This window comes from Vicugna pacos, unplaced genomic scaffold, assembly GCF_048564905.1.
Source record: "Vicugna pacos unplaced genomic scaffold, VicPac4 scaffold_113, whole genome shotgun sequence".
Lineage (NCBI taxonomy): Eukaryota > Metazoa > Chordata > Mammalia > Artiodactyla > Camelidae > Vicugna > Vicugna pacos.
The window spans coordinates 330812-352883 of NW_027328793.1; the positions used below are offsets into that span (position 1 = coordinate 330812).

The 22072-nt window shown below is 46.6% G+C and overlaps 3 long non-coding RNA genes across 3 annotated transcripts; 2 read left to right on the forward strand and 1 right to left on the reverse strand.

Annotated features, from left to right (window-relative positions):
* Positions 1–5305: 5305 nt before the first annotated feature.
* LOC140694951 (uncharacterized) lies at positions 5306–21525 on the reverse strand. Its single transcript, XR_012070606.1, has 4 exons — positions 21236–21525; positions 6596–7054; positions 6189–6278; positions 5306–5528 (listed from the first exon to the last, which is right to left on the reverse strand). It is a non-coding gene; the product is annotated as an uncharacterized lncRNA (long non-coding RNA).
* On the forward strand, positions 7017–12409 carry LOC140694952 (uncharacterized). Its single transcript, XR_012070607.1, has 2 exons — positions 7017–7221; positions 10249–12409. It is a non-coding gene; the product is annotated as an uncharacterized lncRNA (long non-coding RNA).
* Positions 14312–16238, forward strand: LOC140694956 (uncharacterized). Its single transcript, XR_012070610.1, has 2 exons — positions 14312–15672; positions 16036–16238. It is a non-coding gene; the product is annotated as an uncharacterized lncRNA (long non-coding RNA).
* Positions 21526–22072: the final 547 nt, after the last annotated feature.

Genomic DNA, 22072 nt, shown 5'->3' on the forward strand with positions numbered 1-22072 from the left:
CAGGGGGAAGAGCAGCGCCTCCCCCGAGGTTATGCAGAGAGTTACCGAAAGGGCTTCATTTTGCACATGACATCTTTAGCCCACCTGGATTTCCCTTTCCAATAATCAAAATGCGATTTCAAGTGAAAACAAAAGAAAACATCACCAGTCCCCGCTTAAGCCACGTGGGCAGGCAGGCAAAGCCAGCTTTCCTGTGGCTTCATTGACAGGGAACATCCAGGAGAGGTAAAGACACCCAGAGGGGAAGAGGACTCGGGGCTGTCAGGGGCTGGGGAATGAGGTGTTGCGGGCAGAGCGTGCTGTGGATCCAAGTTTTTACTTTGAAGAAAGGAATGGTGTGAGCCTGCAGGTAGTGATGGTCGTACATCATCGTGAAGGCACCTAGTGCTCCTGAATTGCACAATTCCAGAGGGACAAAGTCAATATTGTTTTAAAAGAAACTTAAAAGGGCAAAATAAAGGATGCCATAGCCGATATGAAACAAACAGAGGAAAGTGAAGAAAAACCTAACGCAAATCACTTCAGGGGAATGGAAGTCAAGGTTGGGTGCGGGAGGGGATTCATGGTGGGATTTTGAAGAAGAAGGTGCGGGTGGGCGCAGAGGGGGCTCAGCCCCAGGGGCTGATGATGCCTGAAATGGTTCTCAGTGGCCCAGCGGTCCAGCTGCAGGTGCAGCATCTTCAGGACCTTTGGAAGCAGCAGGAGCTGTGGGACCTTCAGGATCAGCAGGAACTGCGGGAACTTCTGGAGGAGCAGGAGCTGCGAAATCGTCAGGAGCAGTAGGAGATGCTGGAGGGGCAGGAGCGGCAGGATCTTCTGGAGCAGTGTTAGCTGCTGGAGCTACAGAAGCTGCAGGAGCAGCAGGAGGGAGCTCGGGGTCTCCTGCTGGATCCTGATGGTCCTGGTTTTGGTCTGTGGCATCTTCCCCTGCCCGCGCCTGCTCTGGATCTGTGACTGTTGGAAGTGGAGAGAGCTTTGAGTCTCGTGGATGCGCTCGCTCGTGCTTTGAGAGAGGAAAACTTGAGCCACGTGCCTCCCTTTCCGTGGGCCTCTTCAAGGGCGGACATCTTCCCAGAGCTTTGTGGACAGCTCCTACCCAGCAAGTGCCCACAGGATGTGTTTTGTGACTGAACTCTTGTAGGCAGGTGGTCTGAGGCCAATGTTTGCTCTGGTGCCAGCAGCAGCCTCCGGGGACACCTCCCTGTGTGGCCCAGCCCTCGGCCCTCCCTCAGCTGCGCAGGTTCACCAGCCCCGCCCTTCTCACCTTGGGGCTGTGCCTCGGTGGGCTCCTGGTCTTCCACCTGACTCCCAGGGAGCTGCTCCCTGGGACATGTGGGATAGGGTTAGGGTTAGGGTTATGGTCAGAGCTGGGTCTGCTGAGCTGCCTGTCAGCCGCGGGCAGGACCCTGGCGTGCCACCTGGGTGGTTTCTGGGGAGGAGGCCGTCGTGGTGATGGGGACCCTTCCGTGTGCAGACTCACCCGGAGCTGGTGCTGGCCCTGAGAAGCGTGCAGCGGCCCCTCGCTCGGGGAGGCGGCGTGGGTGTCCCGATCCAGCGTCTCCTGCAGTCTCCGGCTCTGCAATGACAGTGAGTGGCAGCGGGCCCGGCCTGGAGGTCTCAGAGCCCTGCCCGGCCAGGGCCACACCCGCTTCTGCCCGCTCGACCCTCTGCTGCCAGATCAGACTGGGACCTTGGTCAGCTGAGACGGCCACCCGGGAGGGAAGAGACACAGCCAGAGGGCACGGGCTTGGACTCGTGCGGCAGGTCCCTGCCCGGCTGGCCACAGCCCAGCCCGCCAGCTGGGACCCGGGGTGCGGATGTGACAGGCCCCCCAGGCCTCTGACCTGCTCGTGCTTGAGGCAGGCCCCCCAACCCAGCCCAACATGACAGCCCACCTCCACCAGCAAAGGGAAGGGGATGTGGGGCTATACCCGGGTGGGGCCTGAGTGGTGGCCTGGGCTGGTCGGGCCTGCCCCGGGCCTCCCTGGGTTACCTTTGGGTCCCTGTGGCCAAAAGGCCAGAGGCGCCTGGGGTGAGAGCTGAGCCAGCACCGGCACCACTGGCCCAGCCCCTGGCTGCGGTCCTTCCGGGCACCGCAGCCTCGGGGTGTTGGGACGCAGCAGAACATGGGTGACTGAGTTGAGCTGAGTTCACCAACCGGGTGAGCTGAGTAGGGGCTTCTCGACAGAGTGGGTGCCCGGTGACCTCGGGTCTAAATTCTGTTGGGTTCGGTTGCCAGGGAAGTGAGGTCACTTCCCAGGGTCCCCTTCCCCAAGCTGCCACACTCAGGGTATTCTCTGACGGCCATGACTTGATTTCCCCCAGAAATCCTGACCCCGGTTGTGGGAGGGCAGCAGCTCTGGGACACAGTGGTGGCCTTGACTCCCACCAAGTTCCCAGTGGTGCCTGGGTGTCTGTCTCCAATGTCTCCTAGAGAGGAAGAAAGCCTCTTTTCACTTTTCTTTTACTGCAGTCCTGCAGCATCAAGGCACTGAATTGGTCCCATTCTCCCTAGTTCGTCCTTTGTTTCATTTTGTTGTGTTTTGGTTTTGAGTATATGTGATGGCCTTAGGGGAGAGGCACAGGTGTGTGTTGGTGCAGGGATTCTGGAGGGAAGAGCCGGCAGCCCCCCGCCCACCTCCCTCCCAGTTACCCAGGGAGCCACTCACGTTCAGCACCTCTCAGCTAACAGTGACACCTGCAAAGTTGTCCTGGTGTTGTTGGAGCCCTTAGCTCATGCGTGCACGGTGCTTGTGGTGCCTGGTCGGCTGGTTCGGAACAGCCATGGAGGTCCCCAGGCATCGGCTTTGCCCCACCGCCCATCCCCGTATGTGCCCAGGCACAGAGTCACCCTCACTTAGGCCTCATGCTGTGAGTTTGGGATAGCACATGGGCTGTGAGCTGAGCCCTGACTGTGCTTTAATGAAGGATCTCTAGCAAAGTCACACAGCATTGGCCTGAAAACTCCCTGCCTTATCTTAGCGTACGTTCTATCCTAAAACTGTATCCGGCAGCGCCACCTGCCAGCGCGTCTTAGAAAACACAGACTCTTCCCTCAGTGAGGACACTTGTCCTGTCTCTTTCCGTAAGGCCTCTTTGACATCAGCCAGGGGGAGAACGCGGGCCCCCAGATGCCCTCATACTCCACACGCTTCTCCACTTATGTGGAGCCAACCCAGCCCCCAATGCCTGATCAGAGCCCTCCCGTGTCCCCGTCATGCTGTGCAGCGATGTAGGTGGTCACTGTTCCTTCCTGGGGATGAGAGGACATACAAGAACAGATTTCACTGAAAATGTTCGGGAGGCGAGATGGGGATCATGATGGATGGTGAGCAGTTGGCAGCTGCTGGAGCATGGGTGTCCTGGGCTCCCCCAGGCACTGACTTCTGTGGTTCCAGGCAGATCAGACTTTGGATGGGTTGGATTCCAAAACAGCTGGCAGTCGTTGACTAAGAATTGGTGTTTAAACAGCGAGGAAGTCCCAGACCAACCCCCAAGAGATCTGTCCACCGCTCGGGCTTTGTAAACTTGCGCAGGGCCGCCTGCAGGCATAGCCACGCAGCGTCCCGTCCGCGGGCTCTCCCTCCCCGGGGCATGTGCATTGGGCAGTGGGCCCACCAGCAGCCAGAACTTGTTTCTTGCCTCCCACCAGCAACTCCCACGCCCCCTGAGGCCCGGGCACAAAGCACACGTCTCAGGGGACCACCCCCACGTCCTGGGACTCCTGATGAATATACCGTGGCCTCTTCTGCCGGCCTGGAGCGCCGGCTCTCCCCACCCAGGCATCAGTCCCAGACAGGCCCGCAGTTCTGCCTTTGGCCCTGGCGAAACCTTGGCTGCACAAGCCCTTTGCACTCAGCATTGCATGCTGTAAAGTTCCTAATTGTGTGTCACTTAGTGTGGATTCCAAGACACGCAGCATGCGCAAAGGGACAGGCCCCGGTCACCACGGGTCGTCCACCGGCTGGCCGCAGTGCGTCCCGCCCCGGCGGGTCCTGGCCCCCGCGCCTCAGCGGCTCCCGCAACCCTCCTGCAGCGCTCCCACTGGGCCCCGGCCCCCTCCCCGTCTCTTGTGCACACTGACCGCACACCACCCTGCACACGCGGAGATGATGTAAGGTGATCATGGCCACCTCTTAGCAGCAGATTCCACTCTCATTTAAGGTAAACCCAAAGCCCACTCTTGGGTTCTCTTTACGCACTGAGAAGGGTTGTGGGAACCCTTCAGTCCTTCCGTGTCCCTTCCTGGGCACAGAGTGGCCCGGGTGACACATCCTCCCACCAGTAGAGCTCACTGAGAACGCTTCTGTAGACGTGGAAATGAGATGTCTGTATCAGAAGGACCACAACTCAATATCACTGGGTAACTTCTCATGATAGATTTGTATAATCAATACGGGTCTATTTTTACATCCACTGCACACTGTAGAGCACCTTCCAGGCTTTTCCAAGATTGTTAAATTGAGACAAGTCATTGAATAATTTGTCCTATTTTTATTTAAAAACAAAGTGGACTGAAATGTTAAATGTGAATGTACATTTCTTAATTGCAACTTTTGTACTGAGTGTTTGCACTATACTCTCTGGAATCTTATTTAACAAAAATAATGGAAAAAAATTGCTTGACTAAACTCCGTGGCCAATTTAATTGAAAAACAGACGACTGTGTGGATGTTTTAAAGACACTCCTGTGTGTTTCACGTACCCTGTCATTTTCTACAATGCAGTCACCTGTCCTCCTTCGGGGCCCTGGCGTGGGGTTTGCTCCCCTTCTGATTGTGTGAGTGATGGCTGTTATTGTGATTTAGGGAAAAAAATCCATCCCAGCCCAGAGTGGAGTGTGGGCCCTAATTGTGGCAGATGCTAATTCTCCTGCATCCTCAGAGAATGTCAGTGGGTGCCTCTGTCCCCCTTGAGAGCAGGTTAAGTTGTATCCCTGCCCTGGAACTTCCAAAGCTTCCTGCCCAATGAGCCTGTGGGGTGGTGTGAAGCATGGCCAGGAGAGGAGCACGGTCACCATGGAGATCTGAGAACTGCCAGTGGGGAGCCTGGACCACTAGGAAGCCATGGGCAGAGGGAGGCGCAGGATGAGACCCCAGGAGAACGCACTGGAGGAGAGGTGGGGTGCGCGGGTTCCACGCTCTGGAAGCGCTCAGACTTTTCTCAGGTTCTGTGTCGTGCGGGCGTGTGCGGGAAACCTAGTAACTGAGGGTGTAAGCCTGGGTGTGCTTGAGCTGTGACCGCCACGCGGCAGGCTCCATGGTGCTGCTGGTGAGTAGAAAGTATTCACTGGACACTTGTTAAAAATGGTAGGAAAGAGTTTATTCAAGGCTAGTGCCAAAAGGGAGAGAGATCGGACTCCACTCCAGATACAGCAAAGACAGCTGAGGGTTCTTGGCCACCGGGCAGAGTATGCGGCTCTGTGGATGGAGAGGTACCAAGAGGAGCTTGGTCAGGTATCGAGCACCAGGATTCTTGATTCAGGGCAGCCAAGGACTTGGACATCACGGGTGGGGGATGAGGAATTTCTAAGAAGAGCCAAGATAAAATGGAACAAGAACAAGAAGTGTACATTGCCCTCCTAGCCCTATAAGGCTTCTTATAAACTTATGGACAGTCATCTGACAGGGTAAAATTGGAGGCCGAGAAACAAACCCAAACAGGTCAATGTGTAGGGCCTTAGCACCTAGAGAGAAGGCCTTGCACATCGGGAGGAGAGGCATGGAAAACTGTCCACCTGGAGAACACTGGCTCACAGAACAAGGGAATCCCCCTGGTGTCCCTTGGACGGTGCACTGGGTCTGGTGTCCCAGCCAGCGGGGCCTTTGAGCACAGGTCGCTGGCGGGGAAGAAAAGCGGGCAGTGGGATCCAGATGAGGGGAGCTGTGTAGCAACTTGCAGCAAGGATGCAGATACCAAAGCTGGGCCTGTCCGACAGGGAGCTCAGGAGGGATTCAGCTGCTGCTCTGGGAGGTGGCAGGAGGTTGGGGGGGATACCCCGACCCTGGCTCCTGAAGCACCCCTCCCCTCCCTTCCTACTTGGGTCCCACACAGCAGCCCTCACTCCATCCTGCCTTGGCCTACCTGTGCCCCACATAGACCCCGATGCTTCCCTCCCCATTGCCCAACCTCGAGCCTGCCTGCCTGCCTCCGACCATCCCCAGCATCCCCATCCTCCCTTGACCTACCTGCACCTGGGGCTCCATCCTGCTTCCCTGCTGGGGACTGGCCTTCATGGATATGTGCATCTCCTGGCAAGCACTGGAGCCCTGAAGTACCTGAAAGAATAGTAAGTTAAGGAAAAGAATAAAGTTCAATGATAAAGAAAATTTCTATACTTTTATTCATTAAATAATGTTTTTTACGTTTAGATATACAATATGCATATCTGTGTGCATATCATGAATATATTTTGGGTATTTTTGTAACAAAATTATAAACATTTTATTTCTTTAAAAAATTTAAGCATTCTGGCAAAATGTTAGCATTTAAAAATCTTTCTTTTAAGAAATCAAATAATATACAAATGCTTGAAGTTTCTTTTTCACCTTTCCTTTATCCCATTCCCTTCCTTCCATCCAAAGAGGTAACTTACCTGAAGTCAGTGTTGTTTTACTTTCCCAGCTGTTTTTTTTTTCCGCCAGTCCCGCGGCCAGGCGAGGGTGGGGCTCCAGCGAAAGCATGAGGGACGGGTTCCCCTCCCGATCTCAGAAGATCTCCCAAAACGGCAGCGGCGTGGCCAGCCTGCCCCTGCCTCAGGCGGCCCACGAAGCATTCAAAGCGCCCGCGACGGGGTACCCGGCGCTCGCGATTGGCTGAGCCGGACCAGCGCCCCTGGGCGGGGCCGGCCCCCACCCAACGGCCGCGGGTCCCGCCCCGCTGCTGAGCATGCGCGCAATCCCCACAGGAAAGAGTCTGCGCACACCGCCGCCCGAACTCCGTCTCTCGCCGCGGCTCCATCCTCTGTCCGCGAAGGCTTGTCGGCTCCGCGGGACAGCAAGAGCTGCGGCCGGCAGGGGCTGTGCGGACCCAAGGCGGCTGCGGTGGCGCCGGCCTGTGGAAAATGCCAGCAGGCTGCGCTTCTGTTCGTTGCTCCCCGCTCCCCCACCCCGGAACCCCGTGCGACCGCCGGGGAACAGCCCGCCCACGCAGGGAGTACCGCAGCGAGACGCTTCGGCGGGAACGAGGCCGACGGCCGGCTGTGCCGTTTGCGCCCTTGAGGTGAGTACGGCGACGGCGGCGGGGCACGGGGCGCTGGAAGGAGGGAGGATGCGGTGGTTGCCGCCCCGGGTCCCCGCGTACGGAGGGAGGCCCCCGGGCCTCTGCGGGGCGGGGAGGGCGGTCGCCGGCAGTCTGGGCGCCGGGGGCCACGGCTGAGGGCGCGGGGAGCACCCTGGAGCCCTTGTCGCTCCCCACCATGAGCACCCAGGAGCCCTTGTCGCTCCCCACCCTGAGCATCCCGGAGCCCTTGTCGCTCCCCACCCTGAGCACCGCGGAGCCCTTTTCGTCCCCACACTCAGCAACCCGGAGCCCTTGTCGCTCCCCACCCTGAGCACCACGGAGCCCTGGTCGGTCCCCACGCTGAGCACCCTGGAGCCCTTGTTGCTCCCTATCCCTCCCCTGGCCCCAAAGCTGTGCCCCCTCCGCTTGGGCGCTCTGCTGACGGGCGCGGAAGCCTCCGTGGAGCTCGGGCCGCCGCCAAGCCCGCCCCGCGCCTGGACTCTCAGAGTCGCCCGCGGCCTGCCTGGCCAGAGCGGGCTGGTGCCCTTGCCTCCCGCTCCTGCCCAACTGATCTGACTCCTTTATAATTTGGAAATCTTCCATTCTCACAAGGTAGGTTCTTTTTCCATTATAGGAAATTATAACTCTCCTTTGACAATTTTGTTTTCTGGTACTTTCTTTGACGTGACAAAGGGATGATTTTATCCTTTGGAAAGTCTAAGCCAACCAAATGCATAGTGACATTTAGGTCCAAGGCCAAAACAATCAGTTTCTTCCTATCACCGATTATGCTGTGGACATGAAAAGCATAAAAGTTGCAAAGAGAGGCACCCTTCATTGCAGATCTTTAGGCTGCTTAGCGGCTCGTTTGGCTAGCATAGGAGTTACAGAGAAATAGGAAAGACATCGCCTAATGTGTTCTGAAAGGTGGCTTTTTGTACAACTGTATACTCTGCCCTTCAAATTCTTTCAGGTTGCTTTTATAAAATATAAAATTGAGCATGTAAATATATATATTTATGTATAATATATATTTTGTTGCATATAAATGTGTATATGTTGAATGGAACATGTCTATTATCCATTCAATATATCATCGCAATAAATGACCAGGAGAGAATTAGTTTCTGAAATAAAGATAGCCTATGAGTAGCTTTCTTTCTGGAATAAATGAAATAAGCTTTTCATCCTCAGTATATTTGCTTTGAAAATGGGCGTGACTTCCGCTTGTTCCCAGCTTTGCTGTTCCTTCTACCCCTCTGTGTCTCTCAGCGCCTGTCTTGTCTCTCTCTCTCTTTGTTTCTCTCTCCCTCTGCCTGTCTGTGTTTCAGTCTCTCTGTCTCTTTTCCTGGATGCATGTGCGTATCTGTGTATTTACGTGTTTGTATCATTAGGGCCCAGGGCAGGTCACTTCTGAAAATGTCTTGATGACATACTGATTCTTTTCATGTTGCTGAAGTAAAACTTCTTTGCAAGTTGTGTGAGCACTTTGGTGGGGTCAGCTCTAAGGATCGGCACTGCCGGGGAAGGGCTGCTGCGCCTGTGGCCCTTTGATGTGTCCTGCACACTGTTTCCCTGGAGAGGAGTGTCTGTTCTCTCGTCCCTCCGGGGGATCTGCTGGGGCCTCTGCCTCCTCACGTTGTCACCAGGGCTGGCTGTCACCAGGCTAAAGACCTGCCAGCGTCATGGTGACCAGTGCTGTCTCCACAGTGTGTCCATCTGCCTGTGTCCTCCCCCAAGAGGTCGAGCACCTCTAAGGCACACTGGCCATCTGCTGTGCCTCTCGTTGGAACTGCCCGTGTGTGTTGTGTTTGTTTAGAGCACTGGGTTTCGAGAGGTTTTTGGACCCCAGGGATGTGTAGCCTTTCTCCAACGTTGGGTTCTGAGGAACGCATCTTACGGGTCGTGGAGTGTCTTTCTGGCTATATTTCTGGGCTTTTGCTGGTTTCTTGATTTGCTAGGTTTTGTTTTTTCCCCAGGAAGAGCTAAGCATCTCCCTTCTGTCTTGTGGCTTTGGTGTGACAGGGGGAAGAGCAGTACCTCTCCTGAGGTTATGCACAGTTACTGAAAGGGCTTCATTTTGCACATGACATCTTTAGCCCACCTGGATTTCCCTTTCAAATGATCAAAATGCGATTTCAAGTGAAAACAAAAGAAAACATCTCCAGCCCCCACTTAAGCCACAAGGGCAGGCATGCAAAGCCACCTTTCCTGTGGCTTCATTGACAGGGAACACCCAGGAGAGGTAAAGACACCCAGAGGGGAAGAGGACTCTGGGCTGTCAGGGGCTGGGGTGGTGGTGGGGAGTGCGTGCTCTGGATCCAGGGTTTTGCTTTGAAGAAAGGAATGGTGTGAGCCTGCGTGGTAGTGATGGTCGCACAGCATCGTGAAGGCACCTAGTGCTCCTGAATTGCACAAGTTCAGAGGGACAAAGTCTATATTTTATTAAAAGTATCTTAAAAAGGCAAAATAAAGGATGCCATAACCAATATGAAACAAACAGAGGAAAGTGAAGCAAAACGAAACACAAATCACTCCAGGGGAATGGAAGTCTAGGTCGGGTGCTGGAGGGGATTCATAGTGGGATTTTTTAGAAGAAGGTGCGGGTGGGCACAGAGGGGGCTCAGCCCCAGTTGCATTTAAAGAGTAACCCACCTTCCTTTTTTCAGGTCTCTTAAGAAGACGTGGATCGCTTAAAAGGGTTGGCAGTTACTGAAAATATGAGAGTCCCTTACTTTTTGTAGGACCATGGTCGATGCATGGAACACTTAGAGAAGATCATGGAAGTGAATGAACTGACCGATAGGGAACTGAGAGTTCTTATATATTAACTAGGATTCTTGCAAACTTAGCAAAGCTGTACCTCCATGTCTATTAGCAGTTAGGTGCAGTTAGCACCAGCAGATTTATAAAGAAGAGTGACTGTTTACATGGGTTTTGTGAAGAATGATCTGCAGTCTTCAGCTGAATACTGAGGTTACAAACAAACCTTGTACTGTTTCCCTAAAATGTTTCTTTTGTCTGCAGGGAAGTTACTTGTATCTTCATCTAAATCTCAGAGTCAGATGAAAATACTGCTGATGAGTGTTTTTGATGAATATTGAGGAATATTGGTCAAACTGAGTGAGAAGCTTCTGCCTGAGCAGTCAGCACTGGTCTCAGTGCCCCTGCCTGCGCACCAAGACCAGCTGTGACTAGAGATGGAATTCCACTGTTGCTCAAACTCCAAGGTTCTATTTTATTTAATAAATAATCGTAATTGTTCTCCTTTGAAAAATTAGTTTGTGTTATGCCCCCAAAAGCTATATTTAAGATTTATTATTTCTCTTATATGTTAAGTACTGTTAAAGGGAGGGAAAAGCAATTTGTAAAGTTTTTCCTAGTTTTTTGTTTTATACGTTGTTTCACCTTATCAGTTTACAGGAACTAAGTAGAGAATTCCCTTGTTGAGTCCAGTTATCCTTTCACTCTTACCCCTTCAAAATTTTAACTAAGTTTTAGGGTCTTTCCTCCCTGTTCCTTTATACAAATGTTAAGTACAAGTTTCAGGGAAGTTTTTCTACATAAATTCAAATAACTGGGGAAAAGAAAACCTACTTACCTTCTTATTAATGAGCAACAAGCAGGGGATGATTCGTGCAGGAACTGGTGTTGACTGGGTGGCATTCACAGGAAACTTGACTGTGCTCTGAGAAACAGTCTCAGGCATTGCCATTTGATCAGCCAGCCTTGTGATATTGGCTCACAGTGTTTTTACAAAATCTTCATCAAGCCAATAATAACATTTTTTGAACTCCAGAAATGTGAATTCTGCTTTGCTACATTTCTGGCTAAAAAGCTCATACACCCAGCTTTATAATTTATCAGTTTCAATATATACTTGGGCATGTATACCTGGGATCAAGTAGTTTTCAAACAACTTATTTTAATGATCAGAAAGAATACCGATGTTAACACCCCATTCAAAATTGCTGCTGTAATTTCTACCCAAAGTCTGAGAGTTTATCTTTACCTCAATTCAGGCTTAAATATGGTGCTAACGCTGATGGATGCGTACTGCAAAGCCGAGTTCATGTTCATATTAGGAAATGATTTTGGGAACTCTTACAGTAAGACTAGGCTGTGATTTTTCTCTTTCACATATCTAGAAAGGCTTGCCTCAGAAAAGACTGATACACTTCAGCAAACAGGATATACTCTAACTGGCACCTGGTGGTTCATGCACAGCTGTGCATTGGGCCTTTGGCAATAGCAGGTCAGGCCCTTTGGAGCAGGGAAGGTGCCCACACCTGTGCCATGCTGGCTGGAGTGTGGCCTGCATGTCTCTGCAGAGCTAGGGGCACAGTGCCAGACACTGGAAAACCATTCTTGTTCCCTCAACCATTATTTCCTTGTAGCAAAGTCATCCAGCTTCAGCTTCGTGTAGTGTTTTCTGACTTCACCTTTAAACTTATCAAAGGTAATTGTGAAAACGGTGTCTTATTAACTAGTATTGAAATACAAACAGAAATGGCAATATTTATCTCCTGTGACTTAAGCCCAAATGCTTATAAACAACATTTATAGGCAGTGACACTGCTCATCTTATGTTATGGTTTAAATAGAAAGGAAACTCACAGCAGCCTTAATTTCCTGTGGGTAGGATTATCTGCACTGCTCCTAGTCCCTGAATTTTCAAATGAATAGATATTGTCTCTTTATGTGATACGAAAAAGGAAAAGTTTTCTTGCCTTACTGCTTTGGTATAAAGACAAAAAGCATGAGCACTATCCAGACCAAAAAAAAAAAATGACCTTAAGTCACATTGATCAAGGTATTCCTAAAGTTTGCAATGTACCAAAAATAGTCAAAGACTAGCAGAAATACTTAAAGAGCTCTAAGTTTTAAAACTTGAGATTGAAGATTTAATTAATGTTCATACTTTTTCAAGAAAGAGAATAAAGGTCAGTTTTGTTCCCCAAAATGAAAATTTTAAATAGAAAATCATAACAGCAGTGCTTAGGAAAATAGTTGGAGGTCATATTAGTTTTAATTATAATCATTAATTGCTGTAGGGTATTGATGATTGGGATCTCATGCATTTTGTCCACTGTAATTCTAACGTACAGTTGTATCACATACAAATTTTGATAAACTGGTAGGTTTTCACACCAGACAGATTCAAAGTAAAATTGTTTGCAAACATAAATCCATCATCTTCATTTCTTTATATTTTCACCTTTGTAAGTGTTTACAGTTTGTTATCATTTGTTTTATATATCTGAGCATTTTGTGTCTAGCTGTAACAGAAATAAAGAGCCCTGAGGTTCTCAAATGAACTATGTGGATATATACGCATGCAAACTTCTGTTTTGCCAGAACAATACTTTTATCGTGGTGTTTCTGGTTTTTTATTGTGGTTATTATTGAAAAGACGATGTTTGTCTTCTAGCGTTCTTATTTATAGGAGAGAGAAATATTCAACTTGCCACACTCTACCTTTCCCCTAATTAATTTAGCTTATATTCTCAAGTGGCATAGGGAAAATTCTGTCTTAATTTACTACCCTGTTTATTGAGTCAAGAGTCATGCAGAACCTCTTGAGGGCCAGGATCTGTGCTGAGTGTCAGAGGTCCTTTGATGAGGAAGACAATTGTGAGGAAGAGTGGCACAGACCCGGGTTACAGCACTGCCAGTCCCACACCCGGGAAGTGTCACCAAAAGACTGTAAACCACAGTGAATGGACCTGCTCATGTGTTTGAAGCACAGAGAGAAAGATCACTTGCAAAGTAGTGAATGTTCACAATGTTCTTTCTTTACTATATTTTGCAGGGCGCAGGTTCGGAGCCTGAGCAGCTTTAGCCCAGGGGAAGGAATAGACCGGGAACACAGTGGCTGGGGTTGTCAGAGGCCTGGAGGAAGCCGTTGAGGCTGTCAGCAAGTGCCCAAAAGAGTCAACACTTTATCTTTAATTGTCTTGGTCTTTGAATTCAAACCTTTATGGCACTTGTGAAAGCCTTGTTAGCTGGCTATGATTTCATTCATTTTTGTTCACTCTGATTCCAATGGCTGAAAGAATTAATATCTTGAAACTAATGCCACGATGTGGAATACCAACATTTGTTCACTAGCTTTAAGAATATGTGGAATTTCAAGTACTCAGAGTGAAAAGCATATGCAGAGGAAGCAACAGGGCGACCATCTGCAAGCCAGAGAGATGCCTAGAACAGATCCTCTCCCTTTAGGCCCTCAGGAGAAAAAATCAAACTTGCCAATACCTTGATTTTGAACTTCTAGCCTTCAGAACTGAAAAGAATTGTACCTAAAGAAAGAGGGCAAAGCAAGGAAATCTGATCACTAAGAAGAGACTACTGAATACTCATTTCGCCCCAGCCATCCATTTATCCTCAAAGACAACCAACTTCAGAAGTAACATCAACATGGCTGAGTAAGCCATCCCTCATTTGTGTCCCCCACCCCCAACAATTTGGCATCCACTTACAGACAAAAATGCCTTTGTGGGAGCTTTGTGAGCCAACACCATGTACCAAGCAATCTGGTAGGAATCTCATCCACCTGGGCATTGGGTAATAGACATACAGACCTAGGTCCCTGCTTGGACCCTGCAGTGGTCTGTGAACCAGCTCCAGTCCCACTCAGCTACACTCTGGAAACCCCTGGAAAGTTTTATCTTAGATAGTCACCGTGGACAAGAAGGCTTTTGTGAAAGTCTGGGTTTCCAGTGGAGAATTTTCAGCGTGCCATTGAAGCAATAAAATTTAATGAGTTCAGATGCTTTGAAGAGGAGCAGTTTGATTTTACTCTCATCACCCCTCCCCTAAGGTGGCACAGTTCAGTATCAAGAGAGACCTCAACCTGTGATTTCTCCTGGAGGGGAAGGAAAGACTGAGTACCAAGCTTTTACAACTATATTGGATGCTGCCAAAGAGACCCCTCTTTCTCATCCAGACTACTGAATCATGAGCTGCATGACCAGAGGGTGGAAGTTGCTAGAACAGCAGCAGACAGAACCTTTGGAGGGCATTGAAGGGTCACAGAGCCTACTGTTATGGTCCCATCAAGAAGCTAGCCCCACACCGCTGGGGACACTTTACCGGTAGATCTCCTGACTGGCCCATGGAACCAGCAATGCCTCACCTACACAACACCCCCCCACACCCTGTGGCTGGCTCCTCTATGTGCTCCTGACAGCATCGAGAGGAAGCTTTGGCAGCTGGCTAGTGAGCATTGCAAACAAAGCCAGCCTGAATCTACAGGACAGGGAGAGACCACAGCGTAAGCTTTAGCCCCACTTTTTGGGAGGTGGAAGGGAGGGTGTCAGCACCCAGCCTTCTGCATTGCCGAATCAAGAGAAGGCATACCACAAGACAGCAAGAAGTGTGGAGCAGGCTTATCCATAACCGATCTGAGAAAGCCTCAGAATCTCTAGCCGGGCTTACTAAAATTACTTCTCTCCTGAAGCAGTTAGTAAACACTAGAGGAGGTGACTGCTACTTCAGATACAAAGACAACAAAGCAAAACATCAAGGAAATATGACCACAGGATTATGATAATCTTCTAGTAAATGATCCCAAAGTCATGGAGAGCTGTGATTTACCTGATAAAGAATTTAAATAAGTGTTTTTAACGTGTTGATCACCCACTGTGAATTGGGTGCCCCTGAGGAAACCCAACTGTCACCCAGATTTGGATGACCTGGTGATCAACGGAAACTCCGTGAGCTATAGGAATACACAAAGACAATTTGATGAAATCAGGAAAATACATGAACAAAATGAGCAGTTTAACAGAGATATTAAGGACCAGAAATTCTGAAGTAGAAAAATAAAATGAGGTGAAGAATATAATAGCATTCCTATCAGAACTGATCACACAGAATAAAGAATCTATGAGGTAGAAGATGGGAACTTTGAGATTATTCAGTCAGGAAAACAAAAAAGAATGATGAAAGCCTATAAGACCTATGGGATACAATCAAAAGAAACAACTTGCAAAGTATTAGCATTCCAGAGGGAGAAGGGGGCAGAAAGCTTATTTAAAGAAATAATGGCTGAGAAATTCCCAAATCTGAGGACAAATTTGGATATCCAAGTTCATCTATCATTCAAAGAGATCTTCTTCAAAATACGCTGTAATAAAACTATCAGAAATCAAAGACAAAGAATCTTAAAAGCAGCAAGAGAAAAGAAGTTTGTGAATTACAGGGGAACCCCTATACTGTAACTAGCAGACTCCTCAGCAGAAACTTCACAGGCCAGGAGAGAGCAGAATGGTAGTTTCAAAGTGCCGAGAGAAAATGGCCAACCAAGAACATTCTGCCTGACAAAGCTGTCCGTTAGAAATGAAGGAGAGAGAATTTCCCACACAAACAAAAGCTGAGGGAGTCCATCAGCACTAGATTTGCCTTCCAAGAAATGTTTCCAGGCACAATCCTCAAAGGGTATTTTTGGTAAGTTGATTATAGAGTTCTATTAGAAAATACACAAAAATGTTAAAAGCATATATATCCTTAACCCCACAATTGCACAGTATTTACACACATTCATCACATATACATTGTACACCTGTGCAAATATATATGTATAAGGAAATTCACTGCAGTATTGTAGTAAAAATAGAGTAGAAACAACCTTAAAATTCATTAGCAAGGACTAGTTAGATGACATTTATAAAACTAGCCTGTTTAAAAATAAAGTAGACCTGTAATTATTGATGCAGATTCTACATCACTATAGAACAATCTCCAAGATCTATTAAGTATAAAAAGCATGTTTCAGGACAGTGTTTTTAGTCTTCTTTTTTTTTTTAACAGGAATGGTATATGTTTGTACCTGTACACACATGTGTATACTCACTGAATATTTCTGGTGGGCTACACCAGACACTGGGAAGAGTGGTGACATCTGAAGGACTAGGACTCAGGAGTAAGGGACCCATTTTCACTCCATGCTCTTTTTATTTGAATGTTCTCTGCCATATACATATACTGTCTTTAAAATTTTCTTGCCTTTTTGAGTCCATGTTTATTTTAATCAGTGTGAGTGTTAGAATTCTAGGTTTACTCTTAATCATTGCATTTTGAAAATTTTTAAATTTCACATGAAAAAATAAAATGGCATAAAGTCTCCTTCCCACCCATGACTCCAATCCCTGCAGTTCTCCCCAACCAAAGACAACTGCTCTTTTCAGTTTCCTATATAACTTACCAATTTGTGCATACACAGGCAAACAAATATATATTCTCATCCATCCTTTTTCAGAAAACTAGATTGTTACATAAATCTCCATATATTGCTATTTCCACTTAGTTGCATACCTTAGAACCAAAATCACAAGCCACAAAAGGAAAAATAGACTGGGCATTTTTCAAAATTAAGTACTCTTGTTCTTCAAAGGATACCATAAAAAACAGATGACCCACAGAATGGAAGAAAATGTTTGCAAATCTTGTATCTGAAAGGGGCTTGTATATAGAATATATAAAGAACTCTGAAAATGCTATAAATAAATGCTAAAAGAATTCTTCAGGAATTTCTAAAGGAATTTCTTTCAGGAAGCTGAAATGAAAGGATGCTAGTTAGTAACAGTGATAAAAAAATAAGCATATAGCCAAATTTACAATTCTCTAATATTCTAATATGGTGGTGTGCTAATCACATAACCCTGGTGTAAAGGTAAAAGGACAAGAGCATTAAAATAACTATAGCTATACAAATTTTTTAGTGAATACACAATATTAAAAGAGGTAAATTGTGACATAAAAATGTACAAGTGGTAAGAGTTTTCATATGCCATTGAGGTTGTTATCAGCATAAATAGACTGTTACATCTACAACATGTTTTATGTGGAACTCATGATAACCACAGAGCAAAAACCTACAGTAGCTCCACAAAAGATAGAAGGGAATCAAAGCATATCACTATGGGAAATCAGCAGCACACAAAGAAAGGCAGCAAGAGAGGGAGGAAGGAGTAAGAACAACACAACAGCTAGAAGACAATAAAATTGCATTAATTCTTACCTATCAGTAATGACTCAAAATGTAAATAGATTAAGTTCTCCAAACAAAAGACATAGAGTGGCTGGATGGGGGGAAAAAAGCAAGAAAATAAACCAAAGACCCAATTATATGCTACCTATGGAGATTCTTCCAGCTTTAAAGACACACATAAGCCCATGGTGAAGATACGGAAAAAAATATTCCAGGCAAGTAGAAACCAAAGAGAGCAGAGATAACTATACTTAAATCAGACAAAATAGACTTCAAGACTTTAAGCTAAAATTGTACAAGAGACAAAGTGGGTCACATATAACGATAAAGAGGTCAATTCAAGAGAATGTAACAATCAACTGTGTAACAGCGGAGCACCCAAATATATTAAGAAAATACTAATAGATCTGGAGAGAGAAACAGACAACACTACAGTAACAGCTGAGGACTCCCACTATCCCACTTTCAACAATGGATGGGCCATCCAGACAGAAAATCAGTAGGGAAACATTTGAACTACACTTTGGACAAAATTAACCTAACAGACATATATGAAGCAGTCAATCCAACTGCAGCAGAGTACACATTCTTCTGAAGTGCGTACAGAACATCCTCCAGGATGGATCACATGATAGATCACAGAACAAGTATTAAAAACTTTAATAAGACTGAAACCATACTAAGTATCTTTTCTGACCAGAATGGCATCAACTAGAGATGAGTAGTAACAGGAGGAAAACTGGAAAGTACACAAATACGTGAAAATTAAACAACACGCTCCTGAACAACCAATGAGTCAGAAAAGAAATCAAAAGGAAATTTTTTTTTAAAAAATCTTGAAACAAAAATGGAAACACAACATTACCAAAACCATTCATGGGGTGCAGCAAAAAAGTTATGAGGTAAGTTTATAGTGATAAACATTAATAAAAAAGAAGTCTCAAATGAATAAGCTAGCTTTAAATTTTAAAGAAGTAGAAAAAAATAGACTCAGCCCAAAGTTAATAGAAGGAAAGAAATAACAAATAGCAGAGCAGAAATAGAGACCAGAAAAAGCAATACAAAAGGTCAACAAAAGAGCTGGGTTTTTTTTTTTAAGATAAAATTGATAAACCTTAAGCTAAACTAAGAGAAGAATCAAACTCAGACATGAAAACGATGTTACAACTGGTACCACAGAAATACAAAGGATCATGAGACTACCATGAACAATTATATATACACCAACAAATTGGATAACCTTAAAGAAATGGATTAATTCCTAGAAACATGCAATCTACCAAAACTAATAAGGAAGAAATGGAGCCTCTAACAGACCAATAATGAGTTAGACTGAATCAGTAATTGAAACTCTTAACAAAATCCTAGGGCCAGATGGTTTCCCTGGAGCTTTCTACCAAACAGTTGAAGAAAAATTAATGCCACTCCTCAAACTCTTCCATAAAATTGAAGAGGGAATTTTCCTAAACTCATCCTGAGGCCAGCATTACAGAGAAAACTACAGGCCACTTCTGTGATGAATATATATGCAAAAGTTCTCAAAAAATATTAGCAAACCAATTTAATAACACATTACAAAAATCGTACACCATGAATAAGTGGGGTTTCTCCCAGGAATGCAAGGATGATTTAATATCCACTAATCAGTCAATATGAAATACCACATTAACAAATTGAAGAATGGAAATCATATGGTCATCTCAATAGATGCAGAGAAAGCTTTTGACAAAATCTAACGTCCCTTCATGATAAAAACTCTCAAGTACAGGGTATAGAAGAAAAATACTTCAACATACTAAGGCCATATATGAGAAACCCACAGCCAACATCATACTCGATGTGAAAAGCTGAAATCATTTCCTCTAAGAACAAGACAAAGATGCCCACTTTCACCACTTTTGTTCAACATAGTATTGGAAGCTCTAGCCACATTAATCAGACAAGATAATAAAGAAAATTCAAATTGAAGACGAAGAAAACTGTCACTGTAGATTGCAAATGACATGATACTATATACAGAAAATCTTAAAGATGTCACAAAAAACTGTTAAAAGTAACACAAAGTTTTAGAATATAAAATTAAAACACAGGAATCTATATACTATACACCAATAAACTATCAAAAAGAGAAATTAAGAAAACAATCCCATTTATAACTGCATGAAAAAGAATAAATCTAAGGATGTAAAAGATGTACTTGGAAAACTATAAGATATTGATGAAAGAAACTGAAGATAACACAACTGCATCAGAAAAATGAAATGTAAGACCCAAAGCCATAAAATTACCAGAGGAAAACATAGGCAGTATGCTCTTTGACATTGGTCTTAGAAATATGTTTTTGGATCTGTCTCCAAGAGAAAAAAAATCATTTGTTGATAGTTTCCTTTGCTGTGTAAAAGCTTTTTAGTTTGATGTAGTACCATTTGTTTATTTTTGCTTTTTCTCTCTTTCTATGGGGACAGACGTACTAGCCTTACTGTGATTATTTCACAATGTATGCAAATGTCAAACTGCTACGTCTCACACTTGAAACAAATATTGTACATCAACTAAATTTCTTTCCCTTTTTTTAAGTGAAAGTTCAATGGCAATAATTTCATTATATATCAGAGTTCTTAAGAGCAGCAAATATGTGATGACCTAAGGAGTAAACATCTAAAATTCAGATAAACCAGATATTTGGTTTTCTTGTCTTTTAGAAATTACCTCTATCACATTTACAGTACTTTCCTAGTTAATTACTGTATTAAGTAGCTTGGATTTTACATGTAGACTGACTTTCTTGGATTTAGGGAAACAACAGCCGTCTTTCGTGTTGAAAGATCTAGTCCTGTGAGCTGTTTGAGCACCGGCAAGAATTCTTGAGTGAATTTCTGGGTGCCACTCCAAAACTGTCCACCAGAGGGACCACAGCTCTTCTTTTTCCCTTCCCTTCTAGCTCTTTTCCCTTCTAGTATTTTACTTCAGGCTGGAAGCCCTGGAGATGATTAATCGTGCTGATCGACCCTTGGAGCTACACCCAAACATATGCTCTGATTTTAAGCAGGCATAGCTTTACTAGGAACGAGTTGCCTATCGCTCTAAAGAGATAAAGAGGAGGAGTTATGAAGTGTCCTGCAGGCCTGTTCCAAAATCTGTTTCCTCTTCTGTCCAATTTAAATTTCTCCTGAGCAATTTTGAAATAAAATTCCTTAAGATGGGTTGGGCTGAAAAGCAATATACATACTCTGTATAAATATAGAGAGTCTATTCTGTGCTAAAGTATGTATTATTTAGTCTTGAGAGAGATCTTCATTAACATTTTAATGTGTCTGAAACAAGCAATGTGAGATGTGAGCAATTTGAGATTCAGATGTTGTTTATCTTACCACAGCTTCCTAACATAGTTACCCAAGATGGTTCTCAGGAAAACCAGTGTTTTCCTTTTAGAGAAAAAGAGAGAAGGACACATTGAGTAAAGACACTAGATTCTTTGGCCAAAGAGATTTCCCCGCTTAGCAGCTAATAATGGTCTTCAGCCTGGGGTCTGAGCCCTAATGCTCCCCACCCGTGAGGAAACTCATTTAATTAAACGATTTATCATAATGGAGGCTGCGGGGCACTTAGGGGAGCCCATCTTCCGTCGCTGACTGTACAGACACTGTTAGGCACCCCAGAACCAAAAGCACCAAGTGAAGCTTGCCTTGTGTGGTTTGACCCCCAAGAAGCAGGAGAATGCCAGCAGGTGGGGCATCTATCTCTTCTGGGACCTTTCCTCTCCCCCCAGCTCTTCCCTCCCTCCCTCCCTCCCAGGCCACCTGGAGCACCTCCACACAAGCACAAGGCTGCACCCTCTTTCCCTGCTGCTTTCAGCCTGTGAACATCCCTGCTCTCACCAACCGGGATTTCCCATGTTACCAAGCCCAACCTGGCCTCCCAGCCACCCCCATCTGAGATGGAGAGAGTGTCCCCCTCCAGCCTCCACCCAGGGGTGAAGGGAGAAACGGAGACCCCAGGCGGACCCAGACGGCACCTCACCTCTGCCTTCGAAGCTCGTCCTTGCTGCTCTGGGCTGCACTGCACCCTGGCCCGCAGTGGCTGGGGGCCTGCCCCCCTCCCCAGCCCTCTGCTCCGTGCTTTCCTTCAGTCTGTGTGCTGCAGGAGCAACTCCCGGGTCAGCCTGGGCTACTCAGCCTCCAAGCAGTTACCAGTGAGGAGGAGGCCACCAGATATACTCCCAGGACTTCCCTTTTGCTTTAGCTCCACCTGCCACTTGTTTTCCACAGGCCTCTTTTATCTGCTTGATGTGTTTCAGGCCAACAGCACTCCTTATCACAGCAACACCTGAGTCCTTAATGCTCCCCACCCACAATGAGAATCATTTAATTGGTTAATTCATCATGGTGGAGGTGGCAGGGCACTTTTATCACTGGCTACTGTTGGGAGCTGAGCTTGGTAAGCAGACACCATTAAGTGCCTCAGAAACACAGGTGCCAGGTGAAGCCTCCTCGTGCCATTTGACCCTGAACATCAGGGTTGTCCCCCACCCCCACAGGTGGCCTCTTTTATGCCCAACAAACTCCTCCACAATACGGGTCCTCCCACTTTTGGTTTTAGGCACATGGCCTGCTTCTCAGCGGCAGTCAGGTCTCCCTGAAACCCAGCTCCCAGTCAGTCCCTAGCATCTGGCCTCATGTCCGTCTTTATAGTGTTGGTTCACCCCGTGGGGTCTCCTCATGCTTAGCTGGGGGCTGTCACCGGATCTGGGCAGAGATGTGGTCGGGGAACTCCCCAACCCTTCCCTCTCCCAGAGAGGCTTGGCCACCACAGAAGACGATGATGATGGTGCGGAGAAGGAGGATGCACCACACACAT